General features: G+C 44.1%; 4 non-coding genes across 4 annotated transcripts; 2 read left to right on the top strand and 2 right to left on the bottom strand.

The window, feature by feature from the left end:
* The first annotated feature begins 3,383 nt into the window (after window positions 1-3,383).
* TRNAM-CAU (transfer RNA methionine (anticodon CAU)) lies at window positions 3,384-3,455 on the top strand. The gene has a single exon. It is a non-coding gene; the product is annotated as a tRNA-Met (tRNA).
* A 952-nt stretch (window positions 3,456-4,407) lies between these two features.
* Window positions 4,408-4,489, bottom strand: TRNAS-AGA (transfer RNA serine (anticodon AGA)). Its single transcript has one exon. It is a non-coding gene; the product is annotated as a tRNA-Ser (tRNA).
* A 5,178-nt stretch (window positions 4,490-9,667) lies between these two features.
* TRNAM-CAU (transfer RNA methionine (anticodon CAU)) lies at window positions 9,668-9,739 on the top strand. Its single transcript has one exon. It is a non-coding gene; the product is annotated as a tRNA-Met (tRNA).
* Window positions 9,740-10,691: 952 nt separating this feature from the next.
* On the bottom strand, window positions 10,692-10,773 carry TRNAS-AGA (transfer RNA serine (anticodon AGA)). Its single transcript has one exon. It is a non-coding gene; the product is annotated as a tRNA-Ser (tRNA).
* Window positions 10,774-17,822: the final 7,049 nt, after the last annotated feature.

A 17,822-nucleotide genomic window follows, 5' to 3' on the forward strand; every position in this document is an offset into this window, starting at 1 on the left:
TGCTTTTACTATATCTTCAAGATTGCTGATGATATTATCCTTCTTATCTTTTAGTGCATACATCATGGTTTGTCCTATTCCAGGTTTCTTTTTTACTGATTTCAGGCTGCGTTCATTTTTTACGGCTTCTTCAGTCTTTCTCATGTTATAGTTTCGAATATCAGTTATTTTCGCCTTGTTGATCAGTTTTGACAGTTCCGCGAATTGCGTAACGCTGTGCGGCCGCCAGTCCCATACAACCGCGTAGAGCGCAGGACTATGCGATTCTAGACGTACTGCGTTCACTGCGAAAGGTTAAAAAAACACCCACACAAGCACAGCAGAGAAGTGGCTACGTGAGGCGGTTCGACCGATAACTGTAGAAGCGTCATTCAAAACAAGTAATTGTTCTCCACTTCCGGCGGCCTTTCTTCTACTTCCTTTTTTAAGTAAAAAGATGTTGATCCATAAATATTCTCATAAAGAACGGTTAACTTTTTTATTATTCGCTTTTGCTTGCAGTTTGGTTGTTGCCTTAGCTCTCTCCTTTAGAAGATCGCTTAATTTCTCAACTCCTTGCGATTTTTGTTTCCAGTTGCCAGTTTTGCACGAAAAGTGCTATACAGTTAGGAAAATACAGACGAGGTAACGGGTGACAGTCATCTTGCTTATGGGTTTAAGGGTTATTGCAGGGTTTCATGATTGACGCTCTTTCACATTATCTTATTTCCCACCTTATCTAACCCATATCACGTGTATATGGTTCCGGGCATCTGCCAGCGTCGCGGCGAGCCGTAACTCAAGGAAACAATGAAGCAAAGGGATAAGTCAAACGCAGTTGTGTTTTCTCCAGCCGCAACTCGTTCCATGAGAGTACAGACCAGCTGAGTAACAGCCGCATCCCTCTCCTGGTCCCAAGATCAGCCTAAACAAAGAAGGTTGAACTAACAAAAGCAACAGCTATGCGCGTGACGGTTGAATAGATGTTGACAACTGAACGCATCTCGAGTTAATCGCGCGGGTGCGGAATCTACGAGAAAACTGTCCTTCACATTACAAGAGATGCCGATAACTATAGCCATCTAAAAGGAGTGAAAAAGGCAGCATAATGCTGACCGATGAACAGCTGCGAAGTCGCAACATAGATCTGGCGGCGCTTTAGGAATGTGTGAGGAGTGGTAGCGTGGGCGGGGAGGGGGGGGGGGGGGGGGAGGGTGTGCCACTTGATCTCGGGGGGGGGGGGGCGGGCCCGCCCCCCCCTCTGGGTGCGTGCCTGCTTTATTGTAATGTCCGACACCACGATCTGTGACTCGTTCAACATTGAAGAAATGATTGAGGCCGTGATGTGTTTTTGTGGTCTCTGTCACAACGAACTCGACGTTCTTCAGAGGGTGTTAACCTGATTAGATAACAGACCATTTTCAGAAACTAAGATTCTCGGACCATGGTCTCGTGCATCGCAGGCTTACAAAGCCACACGGGCACTTTTACATTTCATGAAAGCAACTGGCCTCCGAGACTGATTATAGACGTGCAGTTATGTACGTCCGCATGTACTCGCACCGATAGTGCCTTCTTCCCTCCCTCTCCTCCCTTTCTTTCCTTAAACCACAAATCACATGACCAACTGTGTAGGGTAGCAAACCGGACGTGCCTCCGGTTGACCTCCCTACCTTTCCTTCGTTCCTTTTTTATCCTCCAGCATGACATAACAATTATGTCGGGCTGTCCGGGATTGATAGCAGTTAAAAATAATTCTAACCGGTTTCCGCTACACGTTTCTGAGCGTGTTGATACCACACTTGTGAAAGGGAACCAGGTTATATATTAGCATAGGCCTCGGGCAACCCGGGATGACCTTGCACACATTCTCAGCATTTTGTCACCTTAGTGATCCCGTATACCTGCATTCTTCCTCTCCAAGTGCGCATAGTTTGCCGTGACGTCATGTATTCTAGGACCTAACTTATTTTTTTTCTCTGGTTAACCTCCCTGCCTTTCCCCTTTCCTCTCTCTCTCTCTATCTTATCTGTAAAGAAGGGCTGTATTGTATTCTAAACGAGTGATACACTGAAATTAGCGAATCACAATAAGCTTTACTGAACCATAAAGACCCAAATGCGAGGAAATAGTTTGAAATTCACGACGTCACAGTGATGTGCAGATGCTGTATCACGTCGTGAAATTAAAAAAAAAATGCAAGCTTGATCATTCTTTTCTCTTCTAGTATAATCAATCCTTTGCCACGAAATTAAATGAAATAATGTTCTGACAACATATAACGATTTGTCTGTTGTGCCCTTTTAAAGAAGGTTTACATCTACGAGTAAGTATGGAAACAGCTCTCAATTTTGCAGACACAAGTGAACAAAATATTTGAATGCATATAATCTGCATTCATATAGAAGCTTGACGTGATGATGATTCTGCTGAAGAAAATACCTCCGTGTATGGATCAGGCAAATAGCTGCTTCACGCAGCTATAATCTGTTCGCCCTTTTGAAGTGTTCAAACTGTTACGACAGCTTCGAAAATGGCGGTTTCACACAACGTGATATTAATTCACGCATACTTCGAAAACAGCTTCATAGATCAGCTTATAGATCAGCTTAAGTGGCAGAAAAATTAAGGCGATAGAAGTAATCACGCATCACATCTCTGTTGACATAAACAAATACGCAGATCTCTGTTGACATAAACAAATACGGAATGCATTTGGCGGCCGATATGCATATATATAGAAAATATGATAAAGCGACATCAAGCACATTGTATGCTCTCTATTCGAGTGAGTCACCGCATCATGACTTACTAAATCAAACGCCCTTAATATATGTACAAATAACAAAGGAGAACCTTTATTTATTTGATCAAATATTGTTTTCTAAAATGTAGGTTCTCTTTGTAATACTAAACTTGATTCTGTGAATTAGCAGATTTTCCCTACGGGGAGTCTGACAGCTCAGCATTGCTATGTTATGCTAGCGAGAAAAAAAAGACCCTCTTAGAAACCGACTAACAATGCTTTCTTCAAGACAATTTCAGAATTATGTGGGCAGAAGTTAAGTGACAGTTATTTATAATTAGACACATCCTCCATTCCTACGCGAAACGTGCAAGTTGAAGGCAACAGTTAGAAAAAAAAAAACATCGAAAATTTTACCGGATAGGTGCCAAGGTCACAGTCGTAAACATGGGCACGAAGCTTTATAACTAGAACAGCTGTCACAGGTTGCTCGCCGAAGCTGGCAATATGCTTCCGCAACCTCTGCTTTTTTTTTTTTTTTTCTAACGGCGCAGCGGCAGGTGAACGCCATTAGCGAACGGTTTACGTCGTCCTGGCGTGAACATGAGCTATCTGCATGAGCGACAAATTGCTGCTTCATAAGACAGGAATCATACTCAGCAGAGTGGCGCAGTGGAAGCGTGCTGGGCCCATAACCCAGAGGTCCGTGGATCGAAACCACGCTCTGCTAATTTTCTTATTATTATGTATACCTTCTCCTTACACTTTTTTTTACAGTTTTCCCACAGCAGTGCGCGCCTGTATTATTCCTTAGAGTTCTAGGCGCGCGTAGTACAATAAAGCATGATTCAGTTTGTGCTTTATTATGAAATGCAGTCACTCGTACATTTCTTCAGAGTGAAATTACACCGGGTAGCGTTGCGCATTTGCTGGACCAGTCCTCGTAAACTTTGTTATTCTGTGTGTAGGCTGACATATAGTGTTGAAACGCAGAATATGCTTATGCGCAGCACGTATCCGCGTCAACAAAATTAGTGAACTAAATATTCACTTACACAGAAAAAGAAGACGAAAATAAAGAACACGAACGGTACCCTTAACGCGAGAAATTACCAACTGAAAAAAAAAACTAATTTTCGGTAGGAAATAAAATGCGAAATAAGTACAGCGTGTTTTAGGAGGGTAAGAAACTAGATATTACCTGATTTATGTAGTTCATTACGTAAATCCTGCCGCTGCAACTAGTACTTTCTTATAATACTATGCAGTCCATAAAAATCAACCAAGGAATCGGGCGGATTTAAAAAGTGTCTTAAGGTACGTATCAATTGTATTTTGTCACATTCCCGCGCTACTTACTTTCATTACCTAAATCGCGAAATACTAGTGTACTCGAAATGTATTCTACATCTCTGCAATATTACTTTCCCCACGGTGCAAAACCTTTCCATGTCTAGTGCTATTCTTGCTAATTCTGTGAAGAAAAAAAGGGTTTGTCATAACAGCGCTGACGAAAGTAACACTGCAAACCACACACTCAATACCTACGTACATTTATGCGAACTAAAATGCTGCCGCAGCAGTACCACGGGATTTTCATTTTATCCGCTACTCTCCGTATCAGTCCCAAAACTGACTGCATATAATTAATCCACGATTAACAAACAAAAACACCAAAACTGCGCAGTCGACAGGATTCGAACCTGTGCGGGGAGACCCCAATGGATTTCTAGTCCATCGCCTTAACCACTCGGCCACGACTGCACGGCTCAGCGGCGTCAGCTGTTTTGAAACGCCCCGTGTCTTCGGTGAACGAGGCCCACACGTGGTCTTGAACGGCGACCCCCTTAATTTGCCACGAAGTCAGCAATACTGTGGTGGCTTTCATGGCAATACCAACGCCGGAAAATGTTTTGCAGTGAAATGGCATCATTTTGCAGGCGTGGATGAAGATTCCGTTAGATAAAGCGTGGGCCTTCTACCCTAAGTTCTCGGGAAGCTTTCGTAAAGCATCAACGACAATCGCGGAATGAGAATCTCACGCCAATGTTTTCAATTTGTGGGACCGAAGTTTTTTCAGCTTAACCTCTGTAAAAGCTATTTATTTCCGTATCCTTTATACAACTCCTTCTTTACCCTGCCTAACTTTCTCTTAAGTTATCTCTCCCTTTTTACCTTTTAACTGCCGGTTTCTTGGCCAATACCCCATAGTGGATAAGCGCCGTGAAATGAGGTGCAAGAAACAATTAAACGCCGTAAATTGCTGTTTCGACTTGGAAAGGATAAATCGACAGTCATCTCATTGAATTGCCGTTACCTTTAAAGTACGATAGATCGAAGCAACGTTTACATTGCGATAGAAATATAATGCGTTTCATGCAAACCGTGGCGTCATGGAGGCTAATTGTAGCGCAACGATGCTTATACTGCCCATCCTGGAAGCCCGCCACATTGTCGTTAGAAGAGTGTCTAGCGGATCAAAAATGTCGTTTCTTCCTGTTAGAAAGCCGGTTAAGGTTACGGTTACACCCCAGCGGGTGGGGATAGGAATATAGTTAATGGTACAGGAACAGTAACATATTTGACATTAGGTTCCTTTGCTGTCAGATGTGTTCCGGGTACCTTGTACACTTCGGATACTAAACGCAATAGAAAAATGTCAAGAAAATGGCTCAGTTACTAGTTAACATAATTGAAGTTCGCTTGGTGTTTACAAGTTTACACCGCCGAGAAAACAACTATCATTACTTCGTATAGCTATCTACTAATTTGCCATCACAATCATTACTTCGCCTTTCGGGCGATATTGCGACTTTTTTTGTTTAAATTTGCTTCTCACAGACACTAAATCATCGTTAAATTTCTATCTAGGAGACTGAACGATTATTCGGCTATTGGGCCGCATCTATGAGCTGAAAAGGAACCCAGGCTATAGGTGCGTTCAATCGCTCAGTCAGGCAGTGAGTGATGACCGTCGTTTAAACAACGTATAATCTACGTCTCGCACTATTCCAAGAATTCACGGCAATCGACTATACCGCCGAAGATTAGACTTCTGCTTCGCCTGTACTGATCTTCAACTTCATTAAAGCCGAATGCCGACACCCTTCGCAGAAGACTTTGCGGTTGTCATGGCTTGTTCTAATTGGTCGATCTAGTTACCTTTTTTCATTCTTCCAGTTCATCCACTGCAGTCTTTTCCACATTGCGTCCATACCAAACACTCAGCGCGTAGCGAAATTCGACAACTTGTCTTACGCGCTAAAACTCCCCAAATAAAACGAAGTGACACAAAAATCTGCGATATGACAAAATGAAGTGGCGATGCTGCGGTGACGACGCGAAATTCAAAGTAGGAAAGCGTTGCCTTCATTTAATGTTATTAACTACAAACATTTTGCAACTAAACGAATGAAAGCAGTGTTCTTGAATAAGAACTTAACGGCCCAACTTGTTTAGCCTTTCTCTTAACCTTCTCTCAGTAGGGACACTAAGGAGAAAAATGAAATTTACCTGTATTAGTAAATTACCCATTCCACAACATACACAATAAGTTTGCATAAACGACCATGGTATGTGCTCTACACAATCGAATATTAACTAGATTTTACACGCAATGCACTCAGCCGAATGTCCCAGCGGAAGCATGCTAAGCCCATCAACCAGAGGTCCGTAGATCGAAACATCACTGTGCTACGGTTTTAACGCGATAGGGTTAAGGAGCTCGTGTCGCAGAAAAGCCGGTGTCGTCGGCGTCTGGTGTCGGCGTCCGCGGCGTTGACCGTGAGCGATGAATCACGGCAGGCGCTTCATAAATAAATAGCAACTTCCAAGATTGGCCCGGTGGGAATCGAACCAGGGTCTCCTGAGTGTGAGACGGAGACGCTACCACTCAGCCACAAGTTCGATGCTTCCAAGCGGTACAAAGCGTCTCTAGTGAATGCGGTGTTGCTTTCGAAACGAGCCGCGGAAAGTTATACTGCGGTGTATATCGGTAATTATGAACATGTAACGTACAGAAGTCGCAATTACACGAGTTGCGAAGTGCGTTTCCGCTGCATTTCTTCTGCGCTTTCCGCACACGCAGAGCCATCTTGCGGCAAACACAGAAGACCCCCTCCTCTCAATGTACGGCGCTGCCCCGACAGGAGGCGCGCCGCGCGCGCATTGGGACCGCTGCCAGGCGCGTCGCGGTCCCGACTCCTTCTCCCCTGACGACGCTTCGCCGTGCTCCCGGTTGCAGAATCAAGCGCCGTTCCTTTCTTTAGATTACTATCTATCTCTCTGCCCGTGCCGATCACGACGTTTGGCTGGCGTAGATCGTTTCCCCTCCGAGACACCGAGTTCTTTGGTTCGTTCCGTTCGCTCAGGCGCACGTTTCGTTGCCGCGCCGAACGCTGCGTTGCTCGACGCTCACCGCGTGATAGGTGGGCGCTAAGTCCGATGCGGGGCGCATCGTAAGTGATCGCTGTGCCGTAGCGCATTGTCTTATACCCCTTGGCGGGTCGACGGGAACGCTGTCGTGTCCCACTCTTGAAGGCGAAGCTTAAGCGTCCTCCAATTTTTCTTTCTTTTTTTTCTTACGTATCTTTGTGCACTGCTTCTACATTTTTCACACTGAAGTGACCTTCTACACCTGTTCTTTATTTCATTGTTTATGTGTATATGCGTATATCAGCGTTTGTTCGGGAGGCGTGGTGATTTACTACATAGGCGCAACAAGGTCAGACTGATGGGAACGCCGACTTGAAGTCTCCGCACCAATCGCGCTGTAATTTTGACGCGAAAAAAAAATGGAAGTGTCGCCTTCATTTTCTCTACCAGTAATGAAACTTTCACCACGAGATTAACTCAGATAAATTTTTGAAAGAATACTTCAGAACTCTAAACTGGTTTGCTGCTTCTCTTTAATGCCCCTATAAATAAAGATTGAAACTTACGAATAAGTATGGAAATAGTTCTCAAATGTTTAGCTACACATGAACAAACTATTTCAATGCATATAATCTGCAATCAAATAGAAGCGTGACGTGACGATGATTCCGCTGTATAAAGGATTTCTGCATATTGATCCTGCAGATAGCTGCAGCAAGTATCCACTCTGTTTGCTCTCTTTTGTAGCGTTGCAAGTGCTAGGACAGCTTCGTAAATAAAAGTCCAGACAGTGTAAAATCAATTCATGCATGCTTCGAAAACGGCATATAAGTCAACTGGCAATTCATAACGACGATCCCAGGAACTAACGCAGCCCAAAACGTTAGCTCGTCCGGATATGAGTGACACTTTTCTGTCCATCTAAAGCGCGCGTTACAACATAATCTTAAGATATCAACATGTTCTTCCACTTTCAGTGCCATTATTACGAATATTTACGATGCGGAAGACCTCGAGTTACTACTGCAGCAACTGAAAAGACAAAAACAATGTTGCTATTTACTTCAGACCACTCACAAAGCGTACTAACCGCATGGTCGACTAACGCGCTCACATCATCGATAAAGAGACTGTATCTTTAGCTGTCATCAGAACGCCTTTGGCCTACACACATTGAGCGAGCCGAGACGAAAATCCAAATCTCGCGATACTTCTGCTCCCACGTGACCACATTCTGTATTATGACGTTAAGACACATATACACCTCCCCAGGAACGAAACCGAAACTGCTCTGTGAAGAATTAATTGTAGTAAATTATTTAGGACACTCCAAGGTTTGCCAGTGTTCCTCAGGGTTTCAAGATCCAGTATTATCATTTTACGCAAGAAAATATGTCTAAAATGTCATTTGCGCATTTCGTTAATTGGCTTCCCTGACTGCCTATCAGAGTAATCCCCTGTCGTATCTGCAGTCATAAACAAATACGGAATGCATTTGACGGCCGAATCGCATACAAATAAAAAGATAATCACGAAATGACTAGGACATTGCTCACACCGCATGCTTTGCTGGAGGTCAGTGTTTCTACACGAATGAATCACAGTATAATGATTCACTAAATCAAACTCCTTTATCAAATGTACAAATATCGCGAAAAAACGAATTTATACAGATTCAATATTTTTTTCAAATACATTTTTTCTCGGAACGTTACTGTTTTAGCACTCTTTTTCAGAAGTCTGACATCTGGACATTGCACAATTGGTTTCCAGCAGGAGTTGTATTCTGTAAGAGTCCACCTAGTGGACTGTCAATTTCGGTCGCTGCTGATTGGATGGATTTGTGCGGGCAAGGAGGTGAGGAACGGCTCCAGCCAATCAGCGGCGGTTGAAATGGACAGTTTACTAGGTGGACTCTTACATAATGCCACTCCCGCCCTCCCCCCACAACTGACATGAACAGAAAGGGGTGACGATACACGATGCGTGTGTCCTCGTCCATTTCTGTTCGTGTCAATACGTTCTTCTGGAAACCAATTGTGCAATGTGCAAGCAACGAGCTCAGGGCAAACACTATCCTGAATGTTGGCATTGTTATGTTATGCTAGCGGGGAAAACGACCACTTCGAATACTCCTGACAATTTTTTCTTGAAGTGGAATACAGAACGAGTGGACAGCTATTAGGGGATGGTTTCTGAATACCAAACATATTCTTTATTTTTACGGGACATAAGCAGGATATAGGTGACAGCTTAAAAGAATGAAAGGAAGAAACGCGACAAATTTTAATGCAGTGTAGGCGAGATCACAGTCGTAAAACATGACCGTTTAGCAATATCACAAGAACAGCTGCCATGGGTTGCTCGACGAGGCTGCGAATCTGCATTCGCAGCTAACTTTTTCTTCTTTGTTTATTTGTTCATTTTCCCTCCTAATGGAGCAGCGGCAGGCGAACGCCGTTAGCGACCGGTTCACGTCATCCTGGCGCGAACATGAGCGATCTGCGCGAGCGACACCAATATCTCCTCCACGATCAAAATACTGCTATATATTACAAAACCGTACTCAGCAGAGTGGCGCAGTGGAAGCGTGCTGGGCCCATAACCCAGAGGTCCGTGGATCGAAACCACGCTCTGCTAAATGCTTTTTTTTTTGCTATACATACTTTTATTTTTTACACCTTCTCCAAGTTTCCCCACTGCAGTACTCTCCTCCATTATTTGTTAGAGTTCTGTACCCGCTTTATAGTACAATAAAGCATCGTTCAATTTGTGCCTGAATATCAAATGCAGTCACCCGTAATTTCTTCAGAGTGAAATTGCATCAGGTGGCGTTGCGCATTTCCTGAACCGGTTTTCGGAAGCTTTGTTATCCCGTGTACAGGGTGATACAACAGCGTTAAAATGCAGAATGTGCGGATACGCAGCAAGTTTAAGCATGAAGAAAGTTAGGGAAGTATATATTCACTGCCAAAAAGAAAAAGAAGATAAGAAAATGGCACGCTTAACGCGAGAGATTACTCAAAGAAAAAGAACTAATCTTTAGTTCGAAATAAAATGCGAAATAAATACGCCATGTTTTGAGGGCGTAATAAACTACATATCACCTGATTTATATAGTCCATTGCGTAAATACTACCACTGCAACTACTACGCTATCTATATACCATGAGGTTCATAACAATCCACCAAGGTATCGGGCGGATTTAAGAAGTGCTTTAAACGTACGTGTCAATTGTCTTTTGTCACATTCGCATGCTACTTACTTTCATCATTTAAATCGCGAAAACCACTGTCCTGGAAATGAATTCTGCGTCTCTGCAATATTTCTGGCCCCAAGGTGCAAAGCCTTTTCATGTCTACTGCTATTAATGCTAATTCTGTGAAGAAAAAAAGGGTTTGTCATAATAGTGCTCACGAAAGTAACACTTCACACCACACTTCCAATACCTAGTATGTTTATGCGAACTGAAATCCTGCCCGCAGCAATACTAGGGAGTTTCGTTTTTCTTTAATCCGCTAATTTCCGGATCACTCCCACAACCGACTGCATACAATTTATCAAAGATCTACCAAAAAGAAACGAACATTGCGCAGTCGACAGGATTCGAACCTGTGCGGGGAGACCCCAATGGATTTCTAGACCATCGCCTTAACCGCTCCACCACGACTGCACGCAAAGCGTCGGCTGCCGTTTTTAAACGCCTGGTGCCTTGGGGGGGGGGGGGAGGGGGAACGAGGTGCATACGTGGTCTTGAACGGCGACCCCCTTAATTCGCAACGAAGTCAGCGATACTATGGCGGCTTCCATGGCAATACCAACACTGGAAAATGTTTAGCAGTGAAGTGGCGCCATTTTGCAGGTGTGGATGCAGATTCCTTTAGACAAAGAGTGTGCTTTCTATCTCAGTTCTCGAGAAGCTTTCGTGAAGCATCAAGGACAGTCGCGGAATGAGAAACTCATGTCAACGTTTTCAATTTGCGGGACCGAAACAACTTCAGTCAATCTCTCTAAATTTTTTTTTATTTCCGTATTATTTGCACAACTTCTGCTTTACCCTGCCTAAATTTCTCCTAAGTACTCGTTCCCTTCTTACCTTTCACCGCCTGCTTCTTGGCCAATGACCCGTAGCGGTTAAGTGCCACGGGATGATGTGCAAACAACACTTAAACACGCAAATTGCTGTTTGGACTTGAAAATGATAAATCGACAGTCATCTCACTAAATTGCCGTTATGCTTAAAGTACCGTAGCTCGAATAGACGTTACCCGCCGTGGTTGCTCAGTGGCTATGGTGTTGGGCTCCTGAGCACGACGTCGCGGGATCGAATCCCTTCCACAGCGGCCGCATTCCGATGGGGGCGAAATGCGAAAACACCCGTGTACTTAGATTTAGGTGCACGTTAAAGAACCCCAGGTGGCTGAAATTTCCGGAGTCCTCCGCTACGGCATGCCTCATAATCAGAAAGTGGTTTGGGCACGTAAAACCCCATAATTAATTAATTAAGTGACATTTACATTGCGATAGAAATATAACGCGTTTCATGCAAACCATGGCGTCGTGGAGGTTAATTTTAGTGCAGCGATGCTTACTCTGGACATCCGCGAATCCCACCACACTGCTTTTAGGAGAGCGTTTTGAGGATATAAAAAGTCATTTCTTCCTGTTAGAAAGCTGGTTAAGGTTACAGTTACGTCACGTTGGGTGTCGCTAGGATTACAGTTAATGGTATATAGCAACATTAATATATTTAGCATTAGGTTCCTTGGCTGATAAACGTGTTCCATGTACTTTGAACACTGCGTATACTAAAATCATCTAGACAAATTTCACGAGAAGGGATTAGTTACTAGCTCATATAATTGAAGTTCGCTTTGTGTTTACAAATTTATACGGCCGAGAAAACTGTACTATCCTTACTTCGTATAGCTATCTACTAATTCGCCATCACAATCAGTGCTTCGCCATTCGGACGAGAATGCAACTTTTTTTCTTTCAATTTGCTTCTTGCAGACAGTACATCATCTTTAAACTACGAGCTAGAAGATTGAACGATTATTCGGCGCCGCATCTATGAGGTGAAACGGAACGCAAGCGATGGGTGCGTTCAATCACTTAAGGCTCAACCAGACGTACGCGTTCCAATGCGTCCGCACACGCCGCACTGACTCGACGTCGCGTCGCGCCCGACGGAGGAAGAGGGCGCGCACCCAAACGATGCACGAGTTGCCGCGCGTAGCCGCGCGTCTCGCCGCGGCGGCGCAGTGTTGCTAGCTTGCCATGTTCAAGGCAGTCTAGCCTTCGCTTAACGGACACGTTAAGCATGTGTGTTACATATTGCAAGAAAACACAATAAAAGCGGGGAAGGCGAAGCTAACTTCACCACAGACTTCACGACGCGCGCGTGGAGCCGGAGAGATTGCTCAAACACATCACGCTAGGCATCTCGGAGACGACGAGCGCGCCACCTGTCGCTGTCATGACAAAATGCCGCACCGCCATACGCGGCGCAGCCCAGCCGATGCTGACACCTCCCATTCTAGCCACCCTACCCGGGCTTGCCAGAACGTCGCGCGATGAGTCGTTCCAGAAGTGACGTTGGCTTGCCGTGGTCATGTGAGGTGCGTCATGCTACTGACGCGAGCGGCAGCTTCCGGCGCGGGCGCGAAAAACCTAGCGGTTGTAGGTCTCGACGCCGCCGCGCGCCTACACGCGAAACAGCCTCCGCGCCTGACGCCGTACGCGCCCAGGCGTGGTGCAGCGCGTGCGGGCGCATTGGAACGCGTACGTCTGGTTGAGCCTTTAGTCAAGCAGTGGGCGATCAGCTTCGTTAAAACAACCTATAATCTACAATTAGTACATGACCTGGTTTGTTGGAGAAGTATGGGAGAGGCCTTTGCCCTGCAGTGGGCGTAACCAGGTTGTTGATGATGATGATGGTGATTATTATTATTATTATTATTATTATTATTATTATTATTATTATTATTATTATTATTATTATCTACGTCTCGGACTGTTCCCAGGATTCACGGTAATCGATTATACCGCGGAAGATTATCTTTTTGTTACGCCTGGACTGATCCTCAACGTCATTAAAGCCGAGTGCCAACACTATTCCCAGATGTCTTTGCGGTTGTCATGGCTTGCTCTAATGGGTCGATGGAGTTACTTTCTTTCTTTCCTCCAGTTGATTCGCTACGCTATTTTCTATATTGTATCCATACCAAAGACTCGGCGCGTAGCGAAATTCGACAACTTGTCCCGCGCGCTAAAACGCCCCAAATAAGAATAATAATAAATTAACGGCCAAGCTTATTTAGCCTTTCCCTGTAGCTTCTCCTAGCAGGGACACAAAAGAGAAAAATAAAATTTAGTTGTATTAGTAAATTAGCCGTCCACAATATACGAGGGTCGTTTTTTTTTTCAACCTCCGATCGCTCTGTGCAGGCGCTAAGCGGGCAGCAGAAAGCGGACATGCGCTGTAGGCAACTGCGCAGCTCTCGCGCTACACACTCCGCCATTGTTGACATTCAGGCGTCAATCGGCATTGTGCTACAGCCACGTAAACATGGCTGCCATTATTGTTGCTCTCGCCAAGTGTGAATTGCGAAGTGTTATTCGTTTTCGACAGGCTGAAGGCCATGGTGCTGCAGAAATCCATCGGAGAATGAGTCGAGTGTATGGGGAAAACTTCATGAGTGATGGTGTTGTGCGTGAATGGTGTCGAAATTTTAAAGATGGACGTAATGATGTGCATGATGAAGGGGGCCAAGGACGCAAATCTTTCGTTTCAGATGACCTGGTTCAACGAGTTGACAGAATGGTTAAAGAAAACCGCAGATTCACCATTACTGCTTTATCTACGGACTTTCGAGAAGTTTCAAGGTCTGTTTTGTACTCTATTGTTACTGAACGATTACGCTACAAAAAACTTTGTGCACGTTGGGTCCCAAAAGTGTTGACGGACGGCCACAAAACTCGATGAATGGCGTCAGCTTTGGAGTTCCTTGAACGTTATCAGGATGAAGGAGACAACCTTTTGAAATCAATCGTGACTGGGGATGAAACCTGGATTCAATACGACACACCGGAAACAAAACAACAATCACAACAATGGGTGCATTCAAATTCACCAAACAAACCAAAGAAATTCAAAAAAACCTTCAACAACAGAAAGACCATGGCTACAGTGTTTTGGGATCAACAAGGTGTGTTGCTTGTGGAGTTTATGGAGCCCGGAACCACAATCACTCCAGCTGTTTATTGTGAAACTTTACGACGTTTGCGTAGAGCAATTCAGAAGAAACGAAGAGGAAAGCTGACCGCTGCAGTTGTTCTGATCCATGACAATGCCCGTCCACACACTGCTGGAGCAACTCAACGGCTTCTCGAACAATTTGGATGGGACATTTTCGATCATCCGCCATACAGTCCAGACTTAGCACCCTGTGACTTTCATCTTTTTCCTGGACTGAAGACGTGGCTTGGTGGGAAGCGCCTTCAAACCAATTGCGACCTTCAAACCAACGTCAAGGACTACTTGAATTCATTGGCGACAACTTTTTTTGAAGAGGGTATTGCAAAGCTTGTCCACAGATATGACAAATGCCTCAATCTCTTCGGTGATTATGTGGAAAAGTAACCGTAACTGTACTAATCTTTTGGTAATAACATTATTGTTCTAGATGAACTTGTCTGTTATTTATAGCCTATCGGAGGTTGAAAAAAAAACGGCCCTCGTACATAAGAAGTTTCCATAAGTGACAGCGGTATGTGCTCTACACAATCGAATATCAACTAGATTTTACACGCAATACACTCATGCGAGTGTCGCTGTGGAAGCATGCTGGGCCCATAACTCAGAGGTCCATGGATCGAAACCACGCTCTGCTACGATTTCTTTTTTTTATCTTATATACCTTTGCACACTTTACATTCTTCCCACTGAAGCGACCTTCTATATCTGTCATTTAATGCATTCTTGATGTGTGTATGTGCATATCAGCATTTGTTCGGGACACGTGATGAGTTACTACATAAAGGCGCAACAAGGAAAGGCCGATGAGAACGTCACCTTGAAGTCTCCGCACCAATCGCTGTAATTTCGGCGCGGAATACAATAAATGGAAGCGTCACCTTCATTTTTTCTCGTAGTAGGGTCATTCCATGCCAAACGTCCCGACCCCAAAAGTGACCATCGCTGAAGTTCCTGAAAAAATTTGGGCTAGATTACTTTTGTGTGAATAAGCATTCGCTTAAATATTTTCGTCGAAAAAAATTTGTGATCACGTGATCGCTCTTTGAAATTTCCGGGAAGAAGCAAAAGTTGGTTGAAGGTAATTTCTTTTTATTCAAGCCTGAAGGTAGGTACAATAATAAATTTTACCTTAGAACACTGTACTGGCATCCTTCTTTCATATTACGTTATAATTGAATGAATTTTAGAATTTTCCGAATTTAATTGGCTCAGTAAAAAAGCAAGAAAAGTTGCGTTTTCAGACATTTCTTGCATAAACTGCGTTGACTTTTCAGCTGCAATAATTTTTCTGACTTTTTGCCTTTTGCTATATTGTATGTTGAAAATAATTCCCACTTATTAAGAAATATGTTTTTTGAAAAAAACACCTCGAAAGTTGGAAAAAAATGACTTTTTGGCGAGATTCAGGCCACATTTAAGCATTAAGGCACTCCAGATAAAAATATGTCAGATAGGTCAATATACGCACCGGCCTCTTAGCTTGTGATATAGAAAGTTTCATTCGAGTAAATTTTGTTTGAAGCGAGAAAATTTTTTTTTTTGATGTCAGCAACCCATGTCATTAGTAGACACTGCATACGTGCCGCCGCTCTCCTCGTCTCCGTATCGTCGTCTGCTTTCTCCTCCTTGTCTGCCGAGCAGCAGACGGCGGCTAGCATATAGCTGCTGCAGATTAAAATTTTTGACATTCTTTTGGTTTTTGCTCTTTCGGTGCTTAAGAAAACACAAGCAAAACGGCTTTACATCCTTCTGGGGATGTTTGTTTACCCATACCTCTGTATTCATGTGTTTCTCCGATAAAAATGGTGTGATCAGCTAACAGACGCATAAGGTAGCAGACGAGGCTCCGTGTGAGCGAATCTTAAGGGAATGCGTACAAACCTTGTCGCAACAAAAGAACATCGGGAAGAATATGGCACATAACTCGGTCCAACACGATCAGAATGGATGCGAAATCCAAGCTTCAGTATCATGCCTTGCAGCATCAATTTCTTGCAATGCTAAAGGTAAGAAAATGTTTCGAGCATTGACTTGCAATTTGAAATCTTTGCGCAGTTCACCTAGAGCACCTGAACTAAATCAGATTTTTCCACGAGAATAATAATTCAAGGCATCATCTAAAACGATGCTTGCTATATCAATTGCGCGATATTTTCGTGAACAGACTGAGGTTATGTAATCAGCCCAGTGCGGCATGTTTTGAGGTATGTCAGAAAAGCCAAAATCTTAGACAATGAGACGAACAGAATGCAGTGCAGCTAAAACGAGCTTATTTCTGGAGGCTTACTGGTACGCTTGGCACTATTTTTCAGGAAGCGAACTTCCGCCATGCTCTTTCGGTCCAAAGAACTGCCACAAAACAACTTACTGCAAACAAACAACTTACTGCAGCGAGCAGCGGCTGACAACTGTAGTTAGTTTGACTGACATAGATCGGCGTCTTCTTGCGCTGCGCTCAAGAAGAAGCCTGGGTGACGATGCGACCATTTGTATGCACCACAAGCAACTTTACCTTCATCGATACACTTCTAAAGTCGCTTCGAAGTTGTGCTCAGACCCATTCTTTAGACATGCGAAGCATTGCCGGGGGCCGACCGTCATCGCACTGGCCATCGTTGATGCCCACTCTTCTCTACGCCTGGTTCCGAATCGAATCTGTGAAGCTTGCAACCGGCACTTGTATAGTACTCAAAGAATGGCAAATTTGGTGTTGCCAGAAGAGCAACTTGACGTTCTGGTCGGGGGTAGTGAAAGTGAGCCTGAATCAAGTGGTACAGGAACAGAAAAGGAGGCCTTAGAAAGAGATGTTGGCAGCAGCATAAAAAGGAAACTGCAGCGCGGAAGACAGACGCACGCTAAAAAGAAAGTGGAAACAATGCGAGAAAACACGAAGGGAATAACAATAACGGCTACGTCCCCGGAAATGTGCCAACCATCGACCCTTGACAACGCGAGGGAGCTGAACTCCTTCTGAATGATTATGTCTGCTTGATGCAAGACTTGAAGAACAAGTTTTCTGAAGAACATAGCTGATAAAAAAAATACAGTACCTCACTTTAGCCCCCCAATCTTGGTCTCGTGAAAAAATGATGGAGTTCTTTGGTGCATCGGAACGACAAGTTCGCGAGGCAATGAAAGTCAAGTCTAACAGTGGGATTCTAGGCAGGCCGCAAACAAGACGTGGTCGTCCAGTTAGTGAGGAAGTGAAGTCATCGGTCAGAGCTTTCTACGAGGATGACTCTGTGTCTTATTGCCTACCAGGAAGAAAGGACACTCTGAAAGGCCATCAAAAGCGACTACTGTTGATGAACCTGAAGGAAATGCATGAAGAATGGAAGAAGACTTACAATTTAAAGTGTGGCTTTTCAACGTTCGCCGCTTTGCGTCCTCCCCACTGTGTTTTGGCTGGTGGAAGTGGCACACACACAGTGTGTGTCTGCATGAGCCATCAGAACTTTAAA

Source organism: Dermacentor albipictus, chromosome 5 (assembly GCF_038994185.2).
Source record: "Dermacentor albipictus isolate Rhodes 1998 colony chromosome 5, USDA_Dalb.pri_finalv2, whole genome shotgun sequence".
NCBI lineage: Eukaryota > Metazoa > Arthropoda > Arachnida > Ixodida > Ixodidae > Dermacentor > Dermacentor albipictus.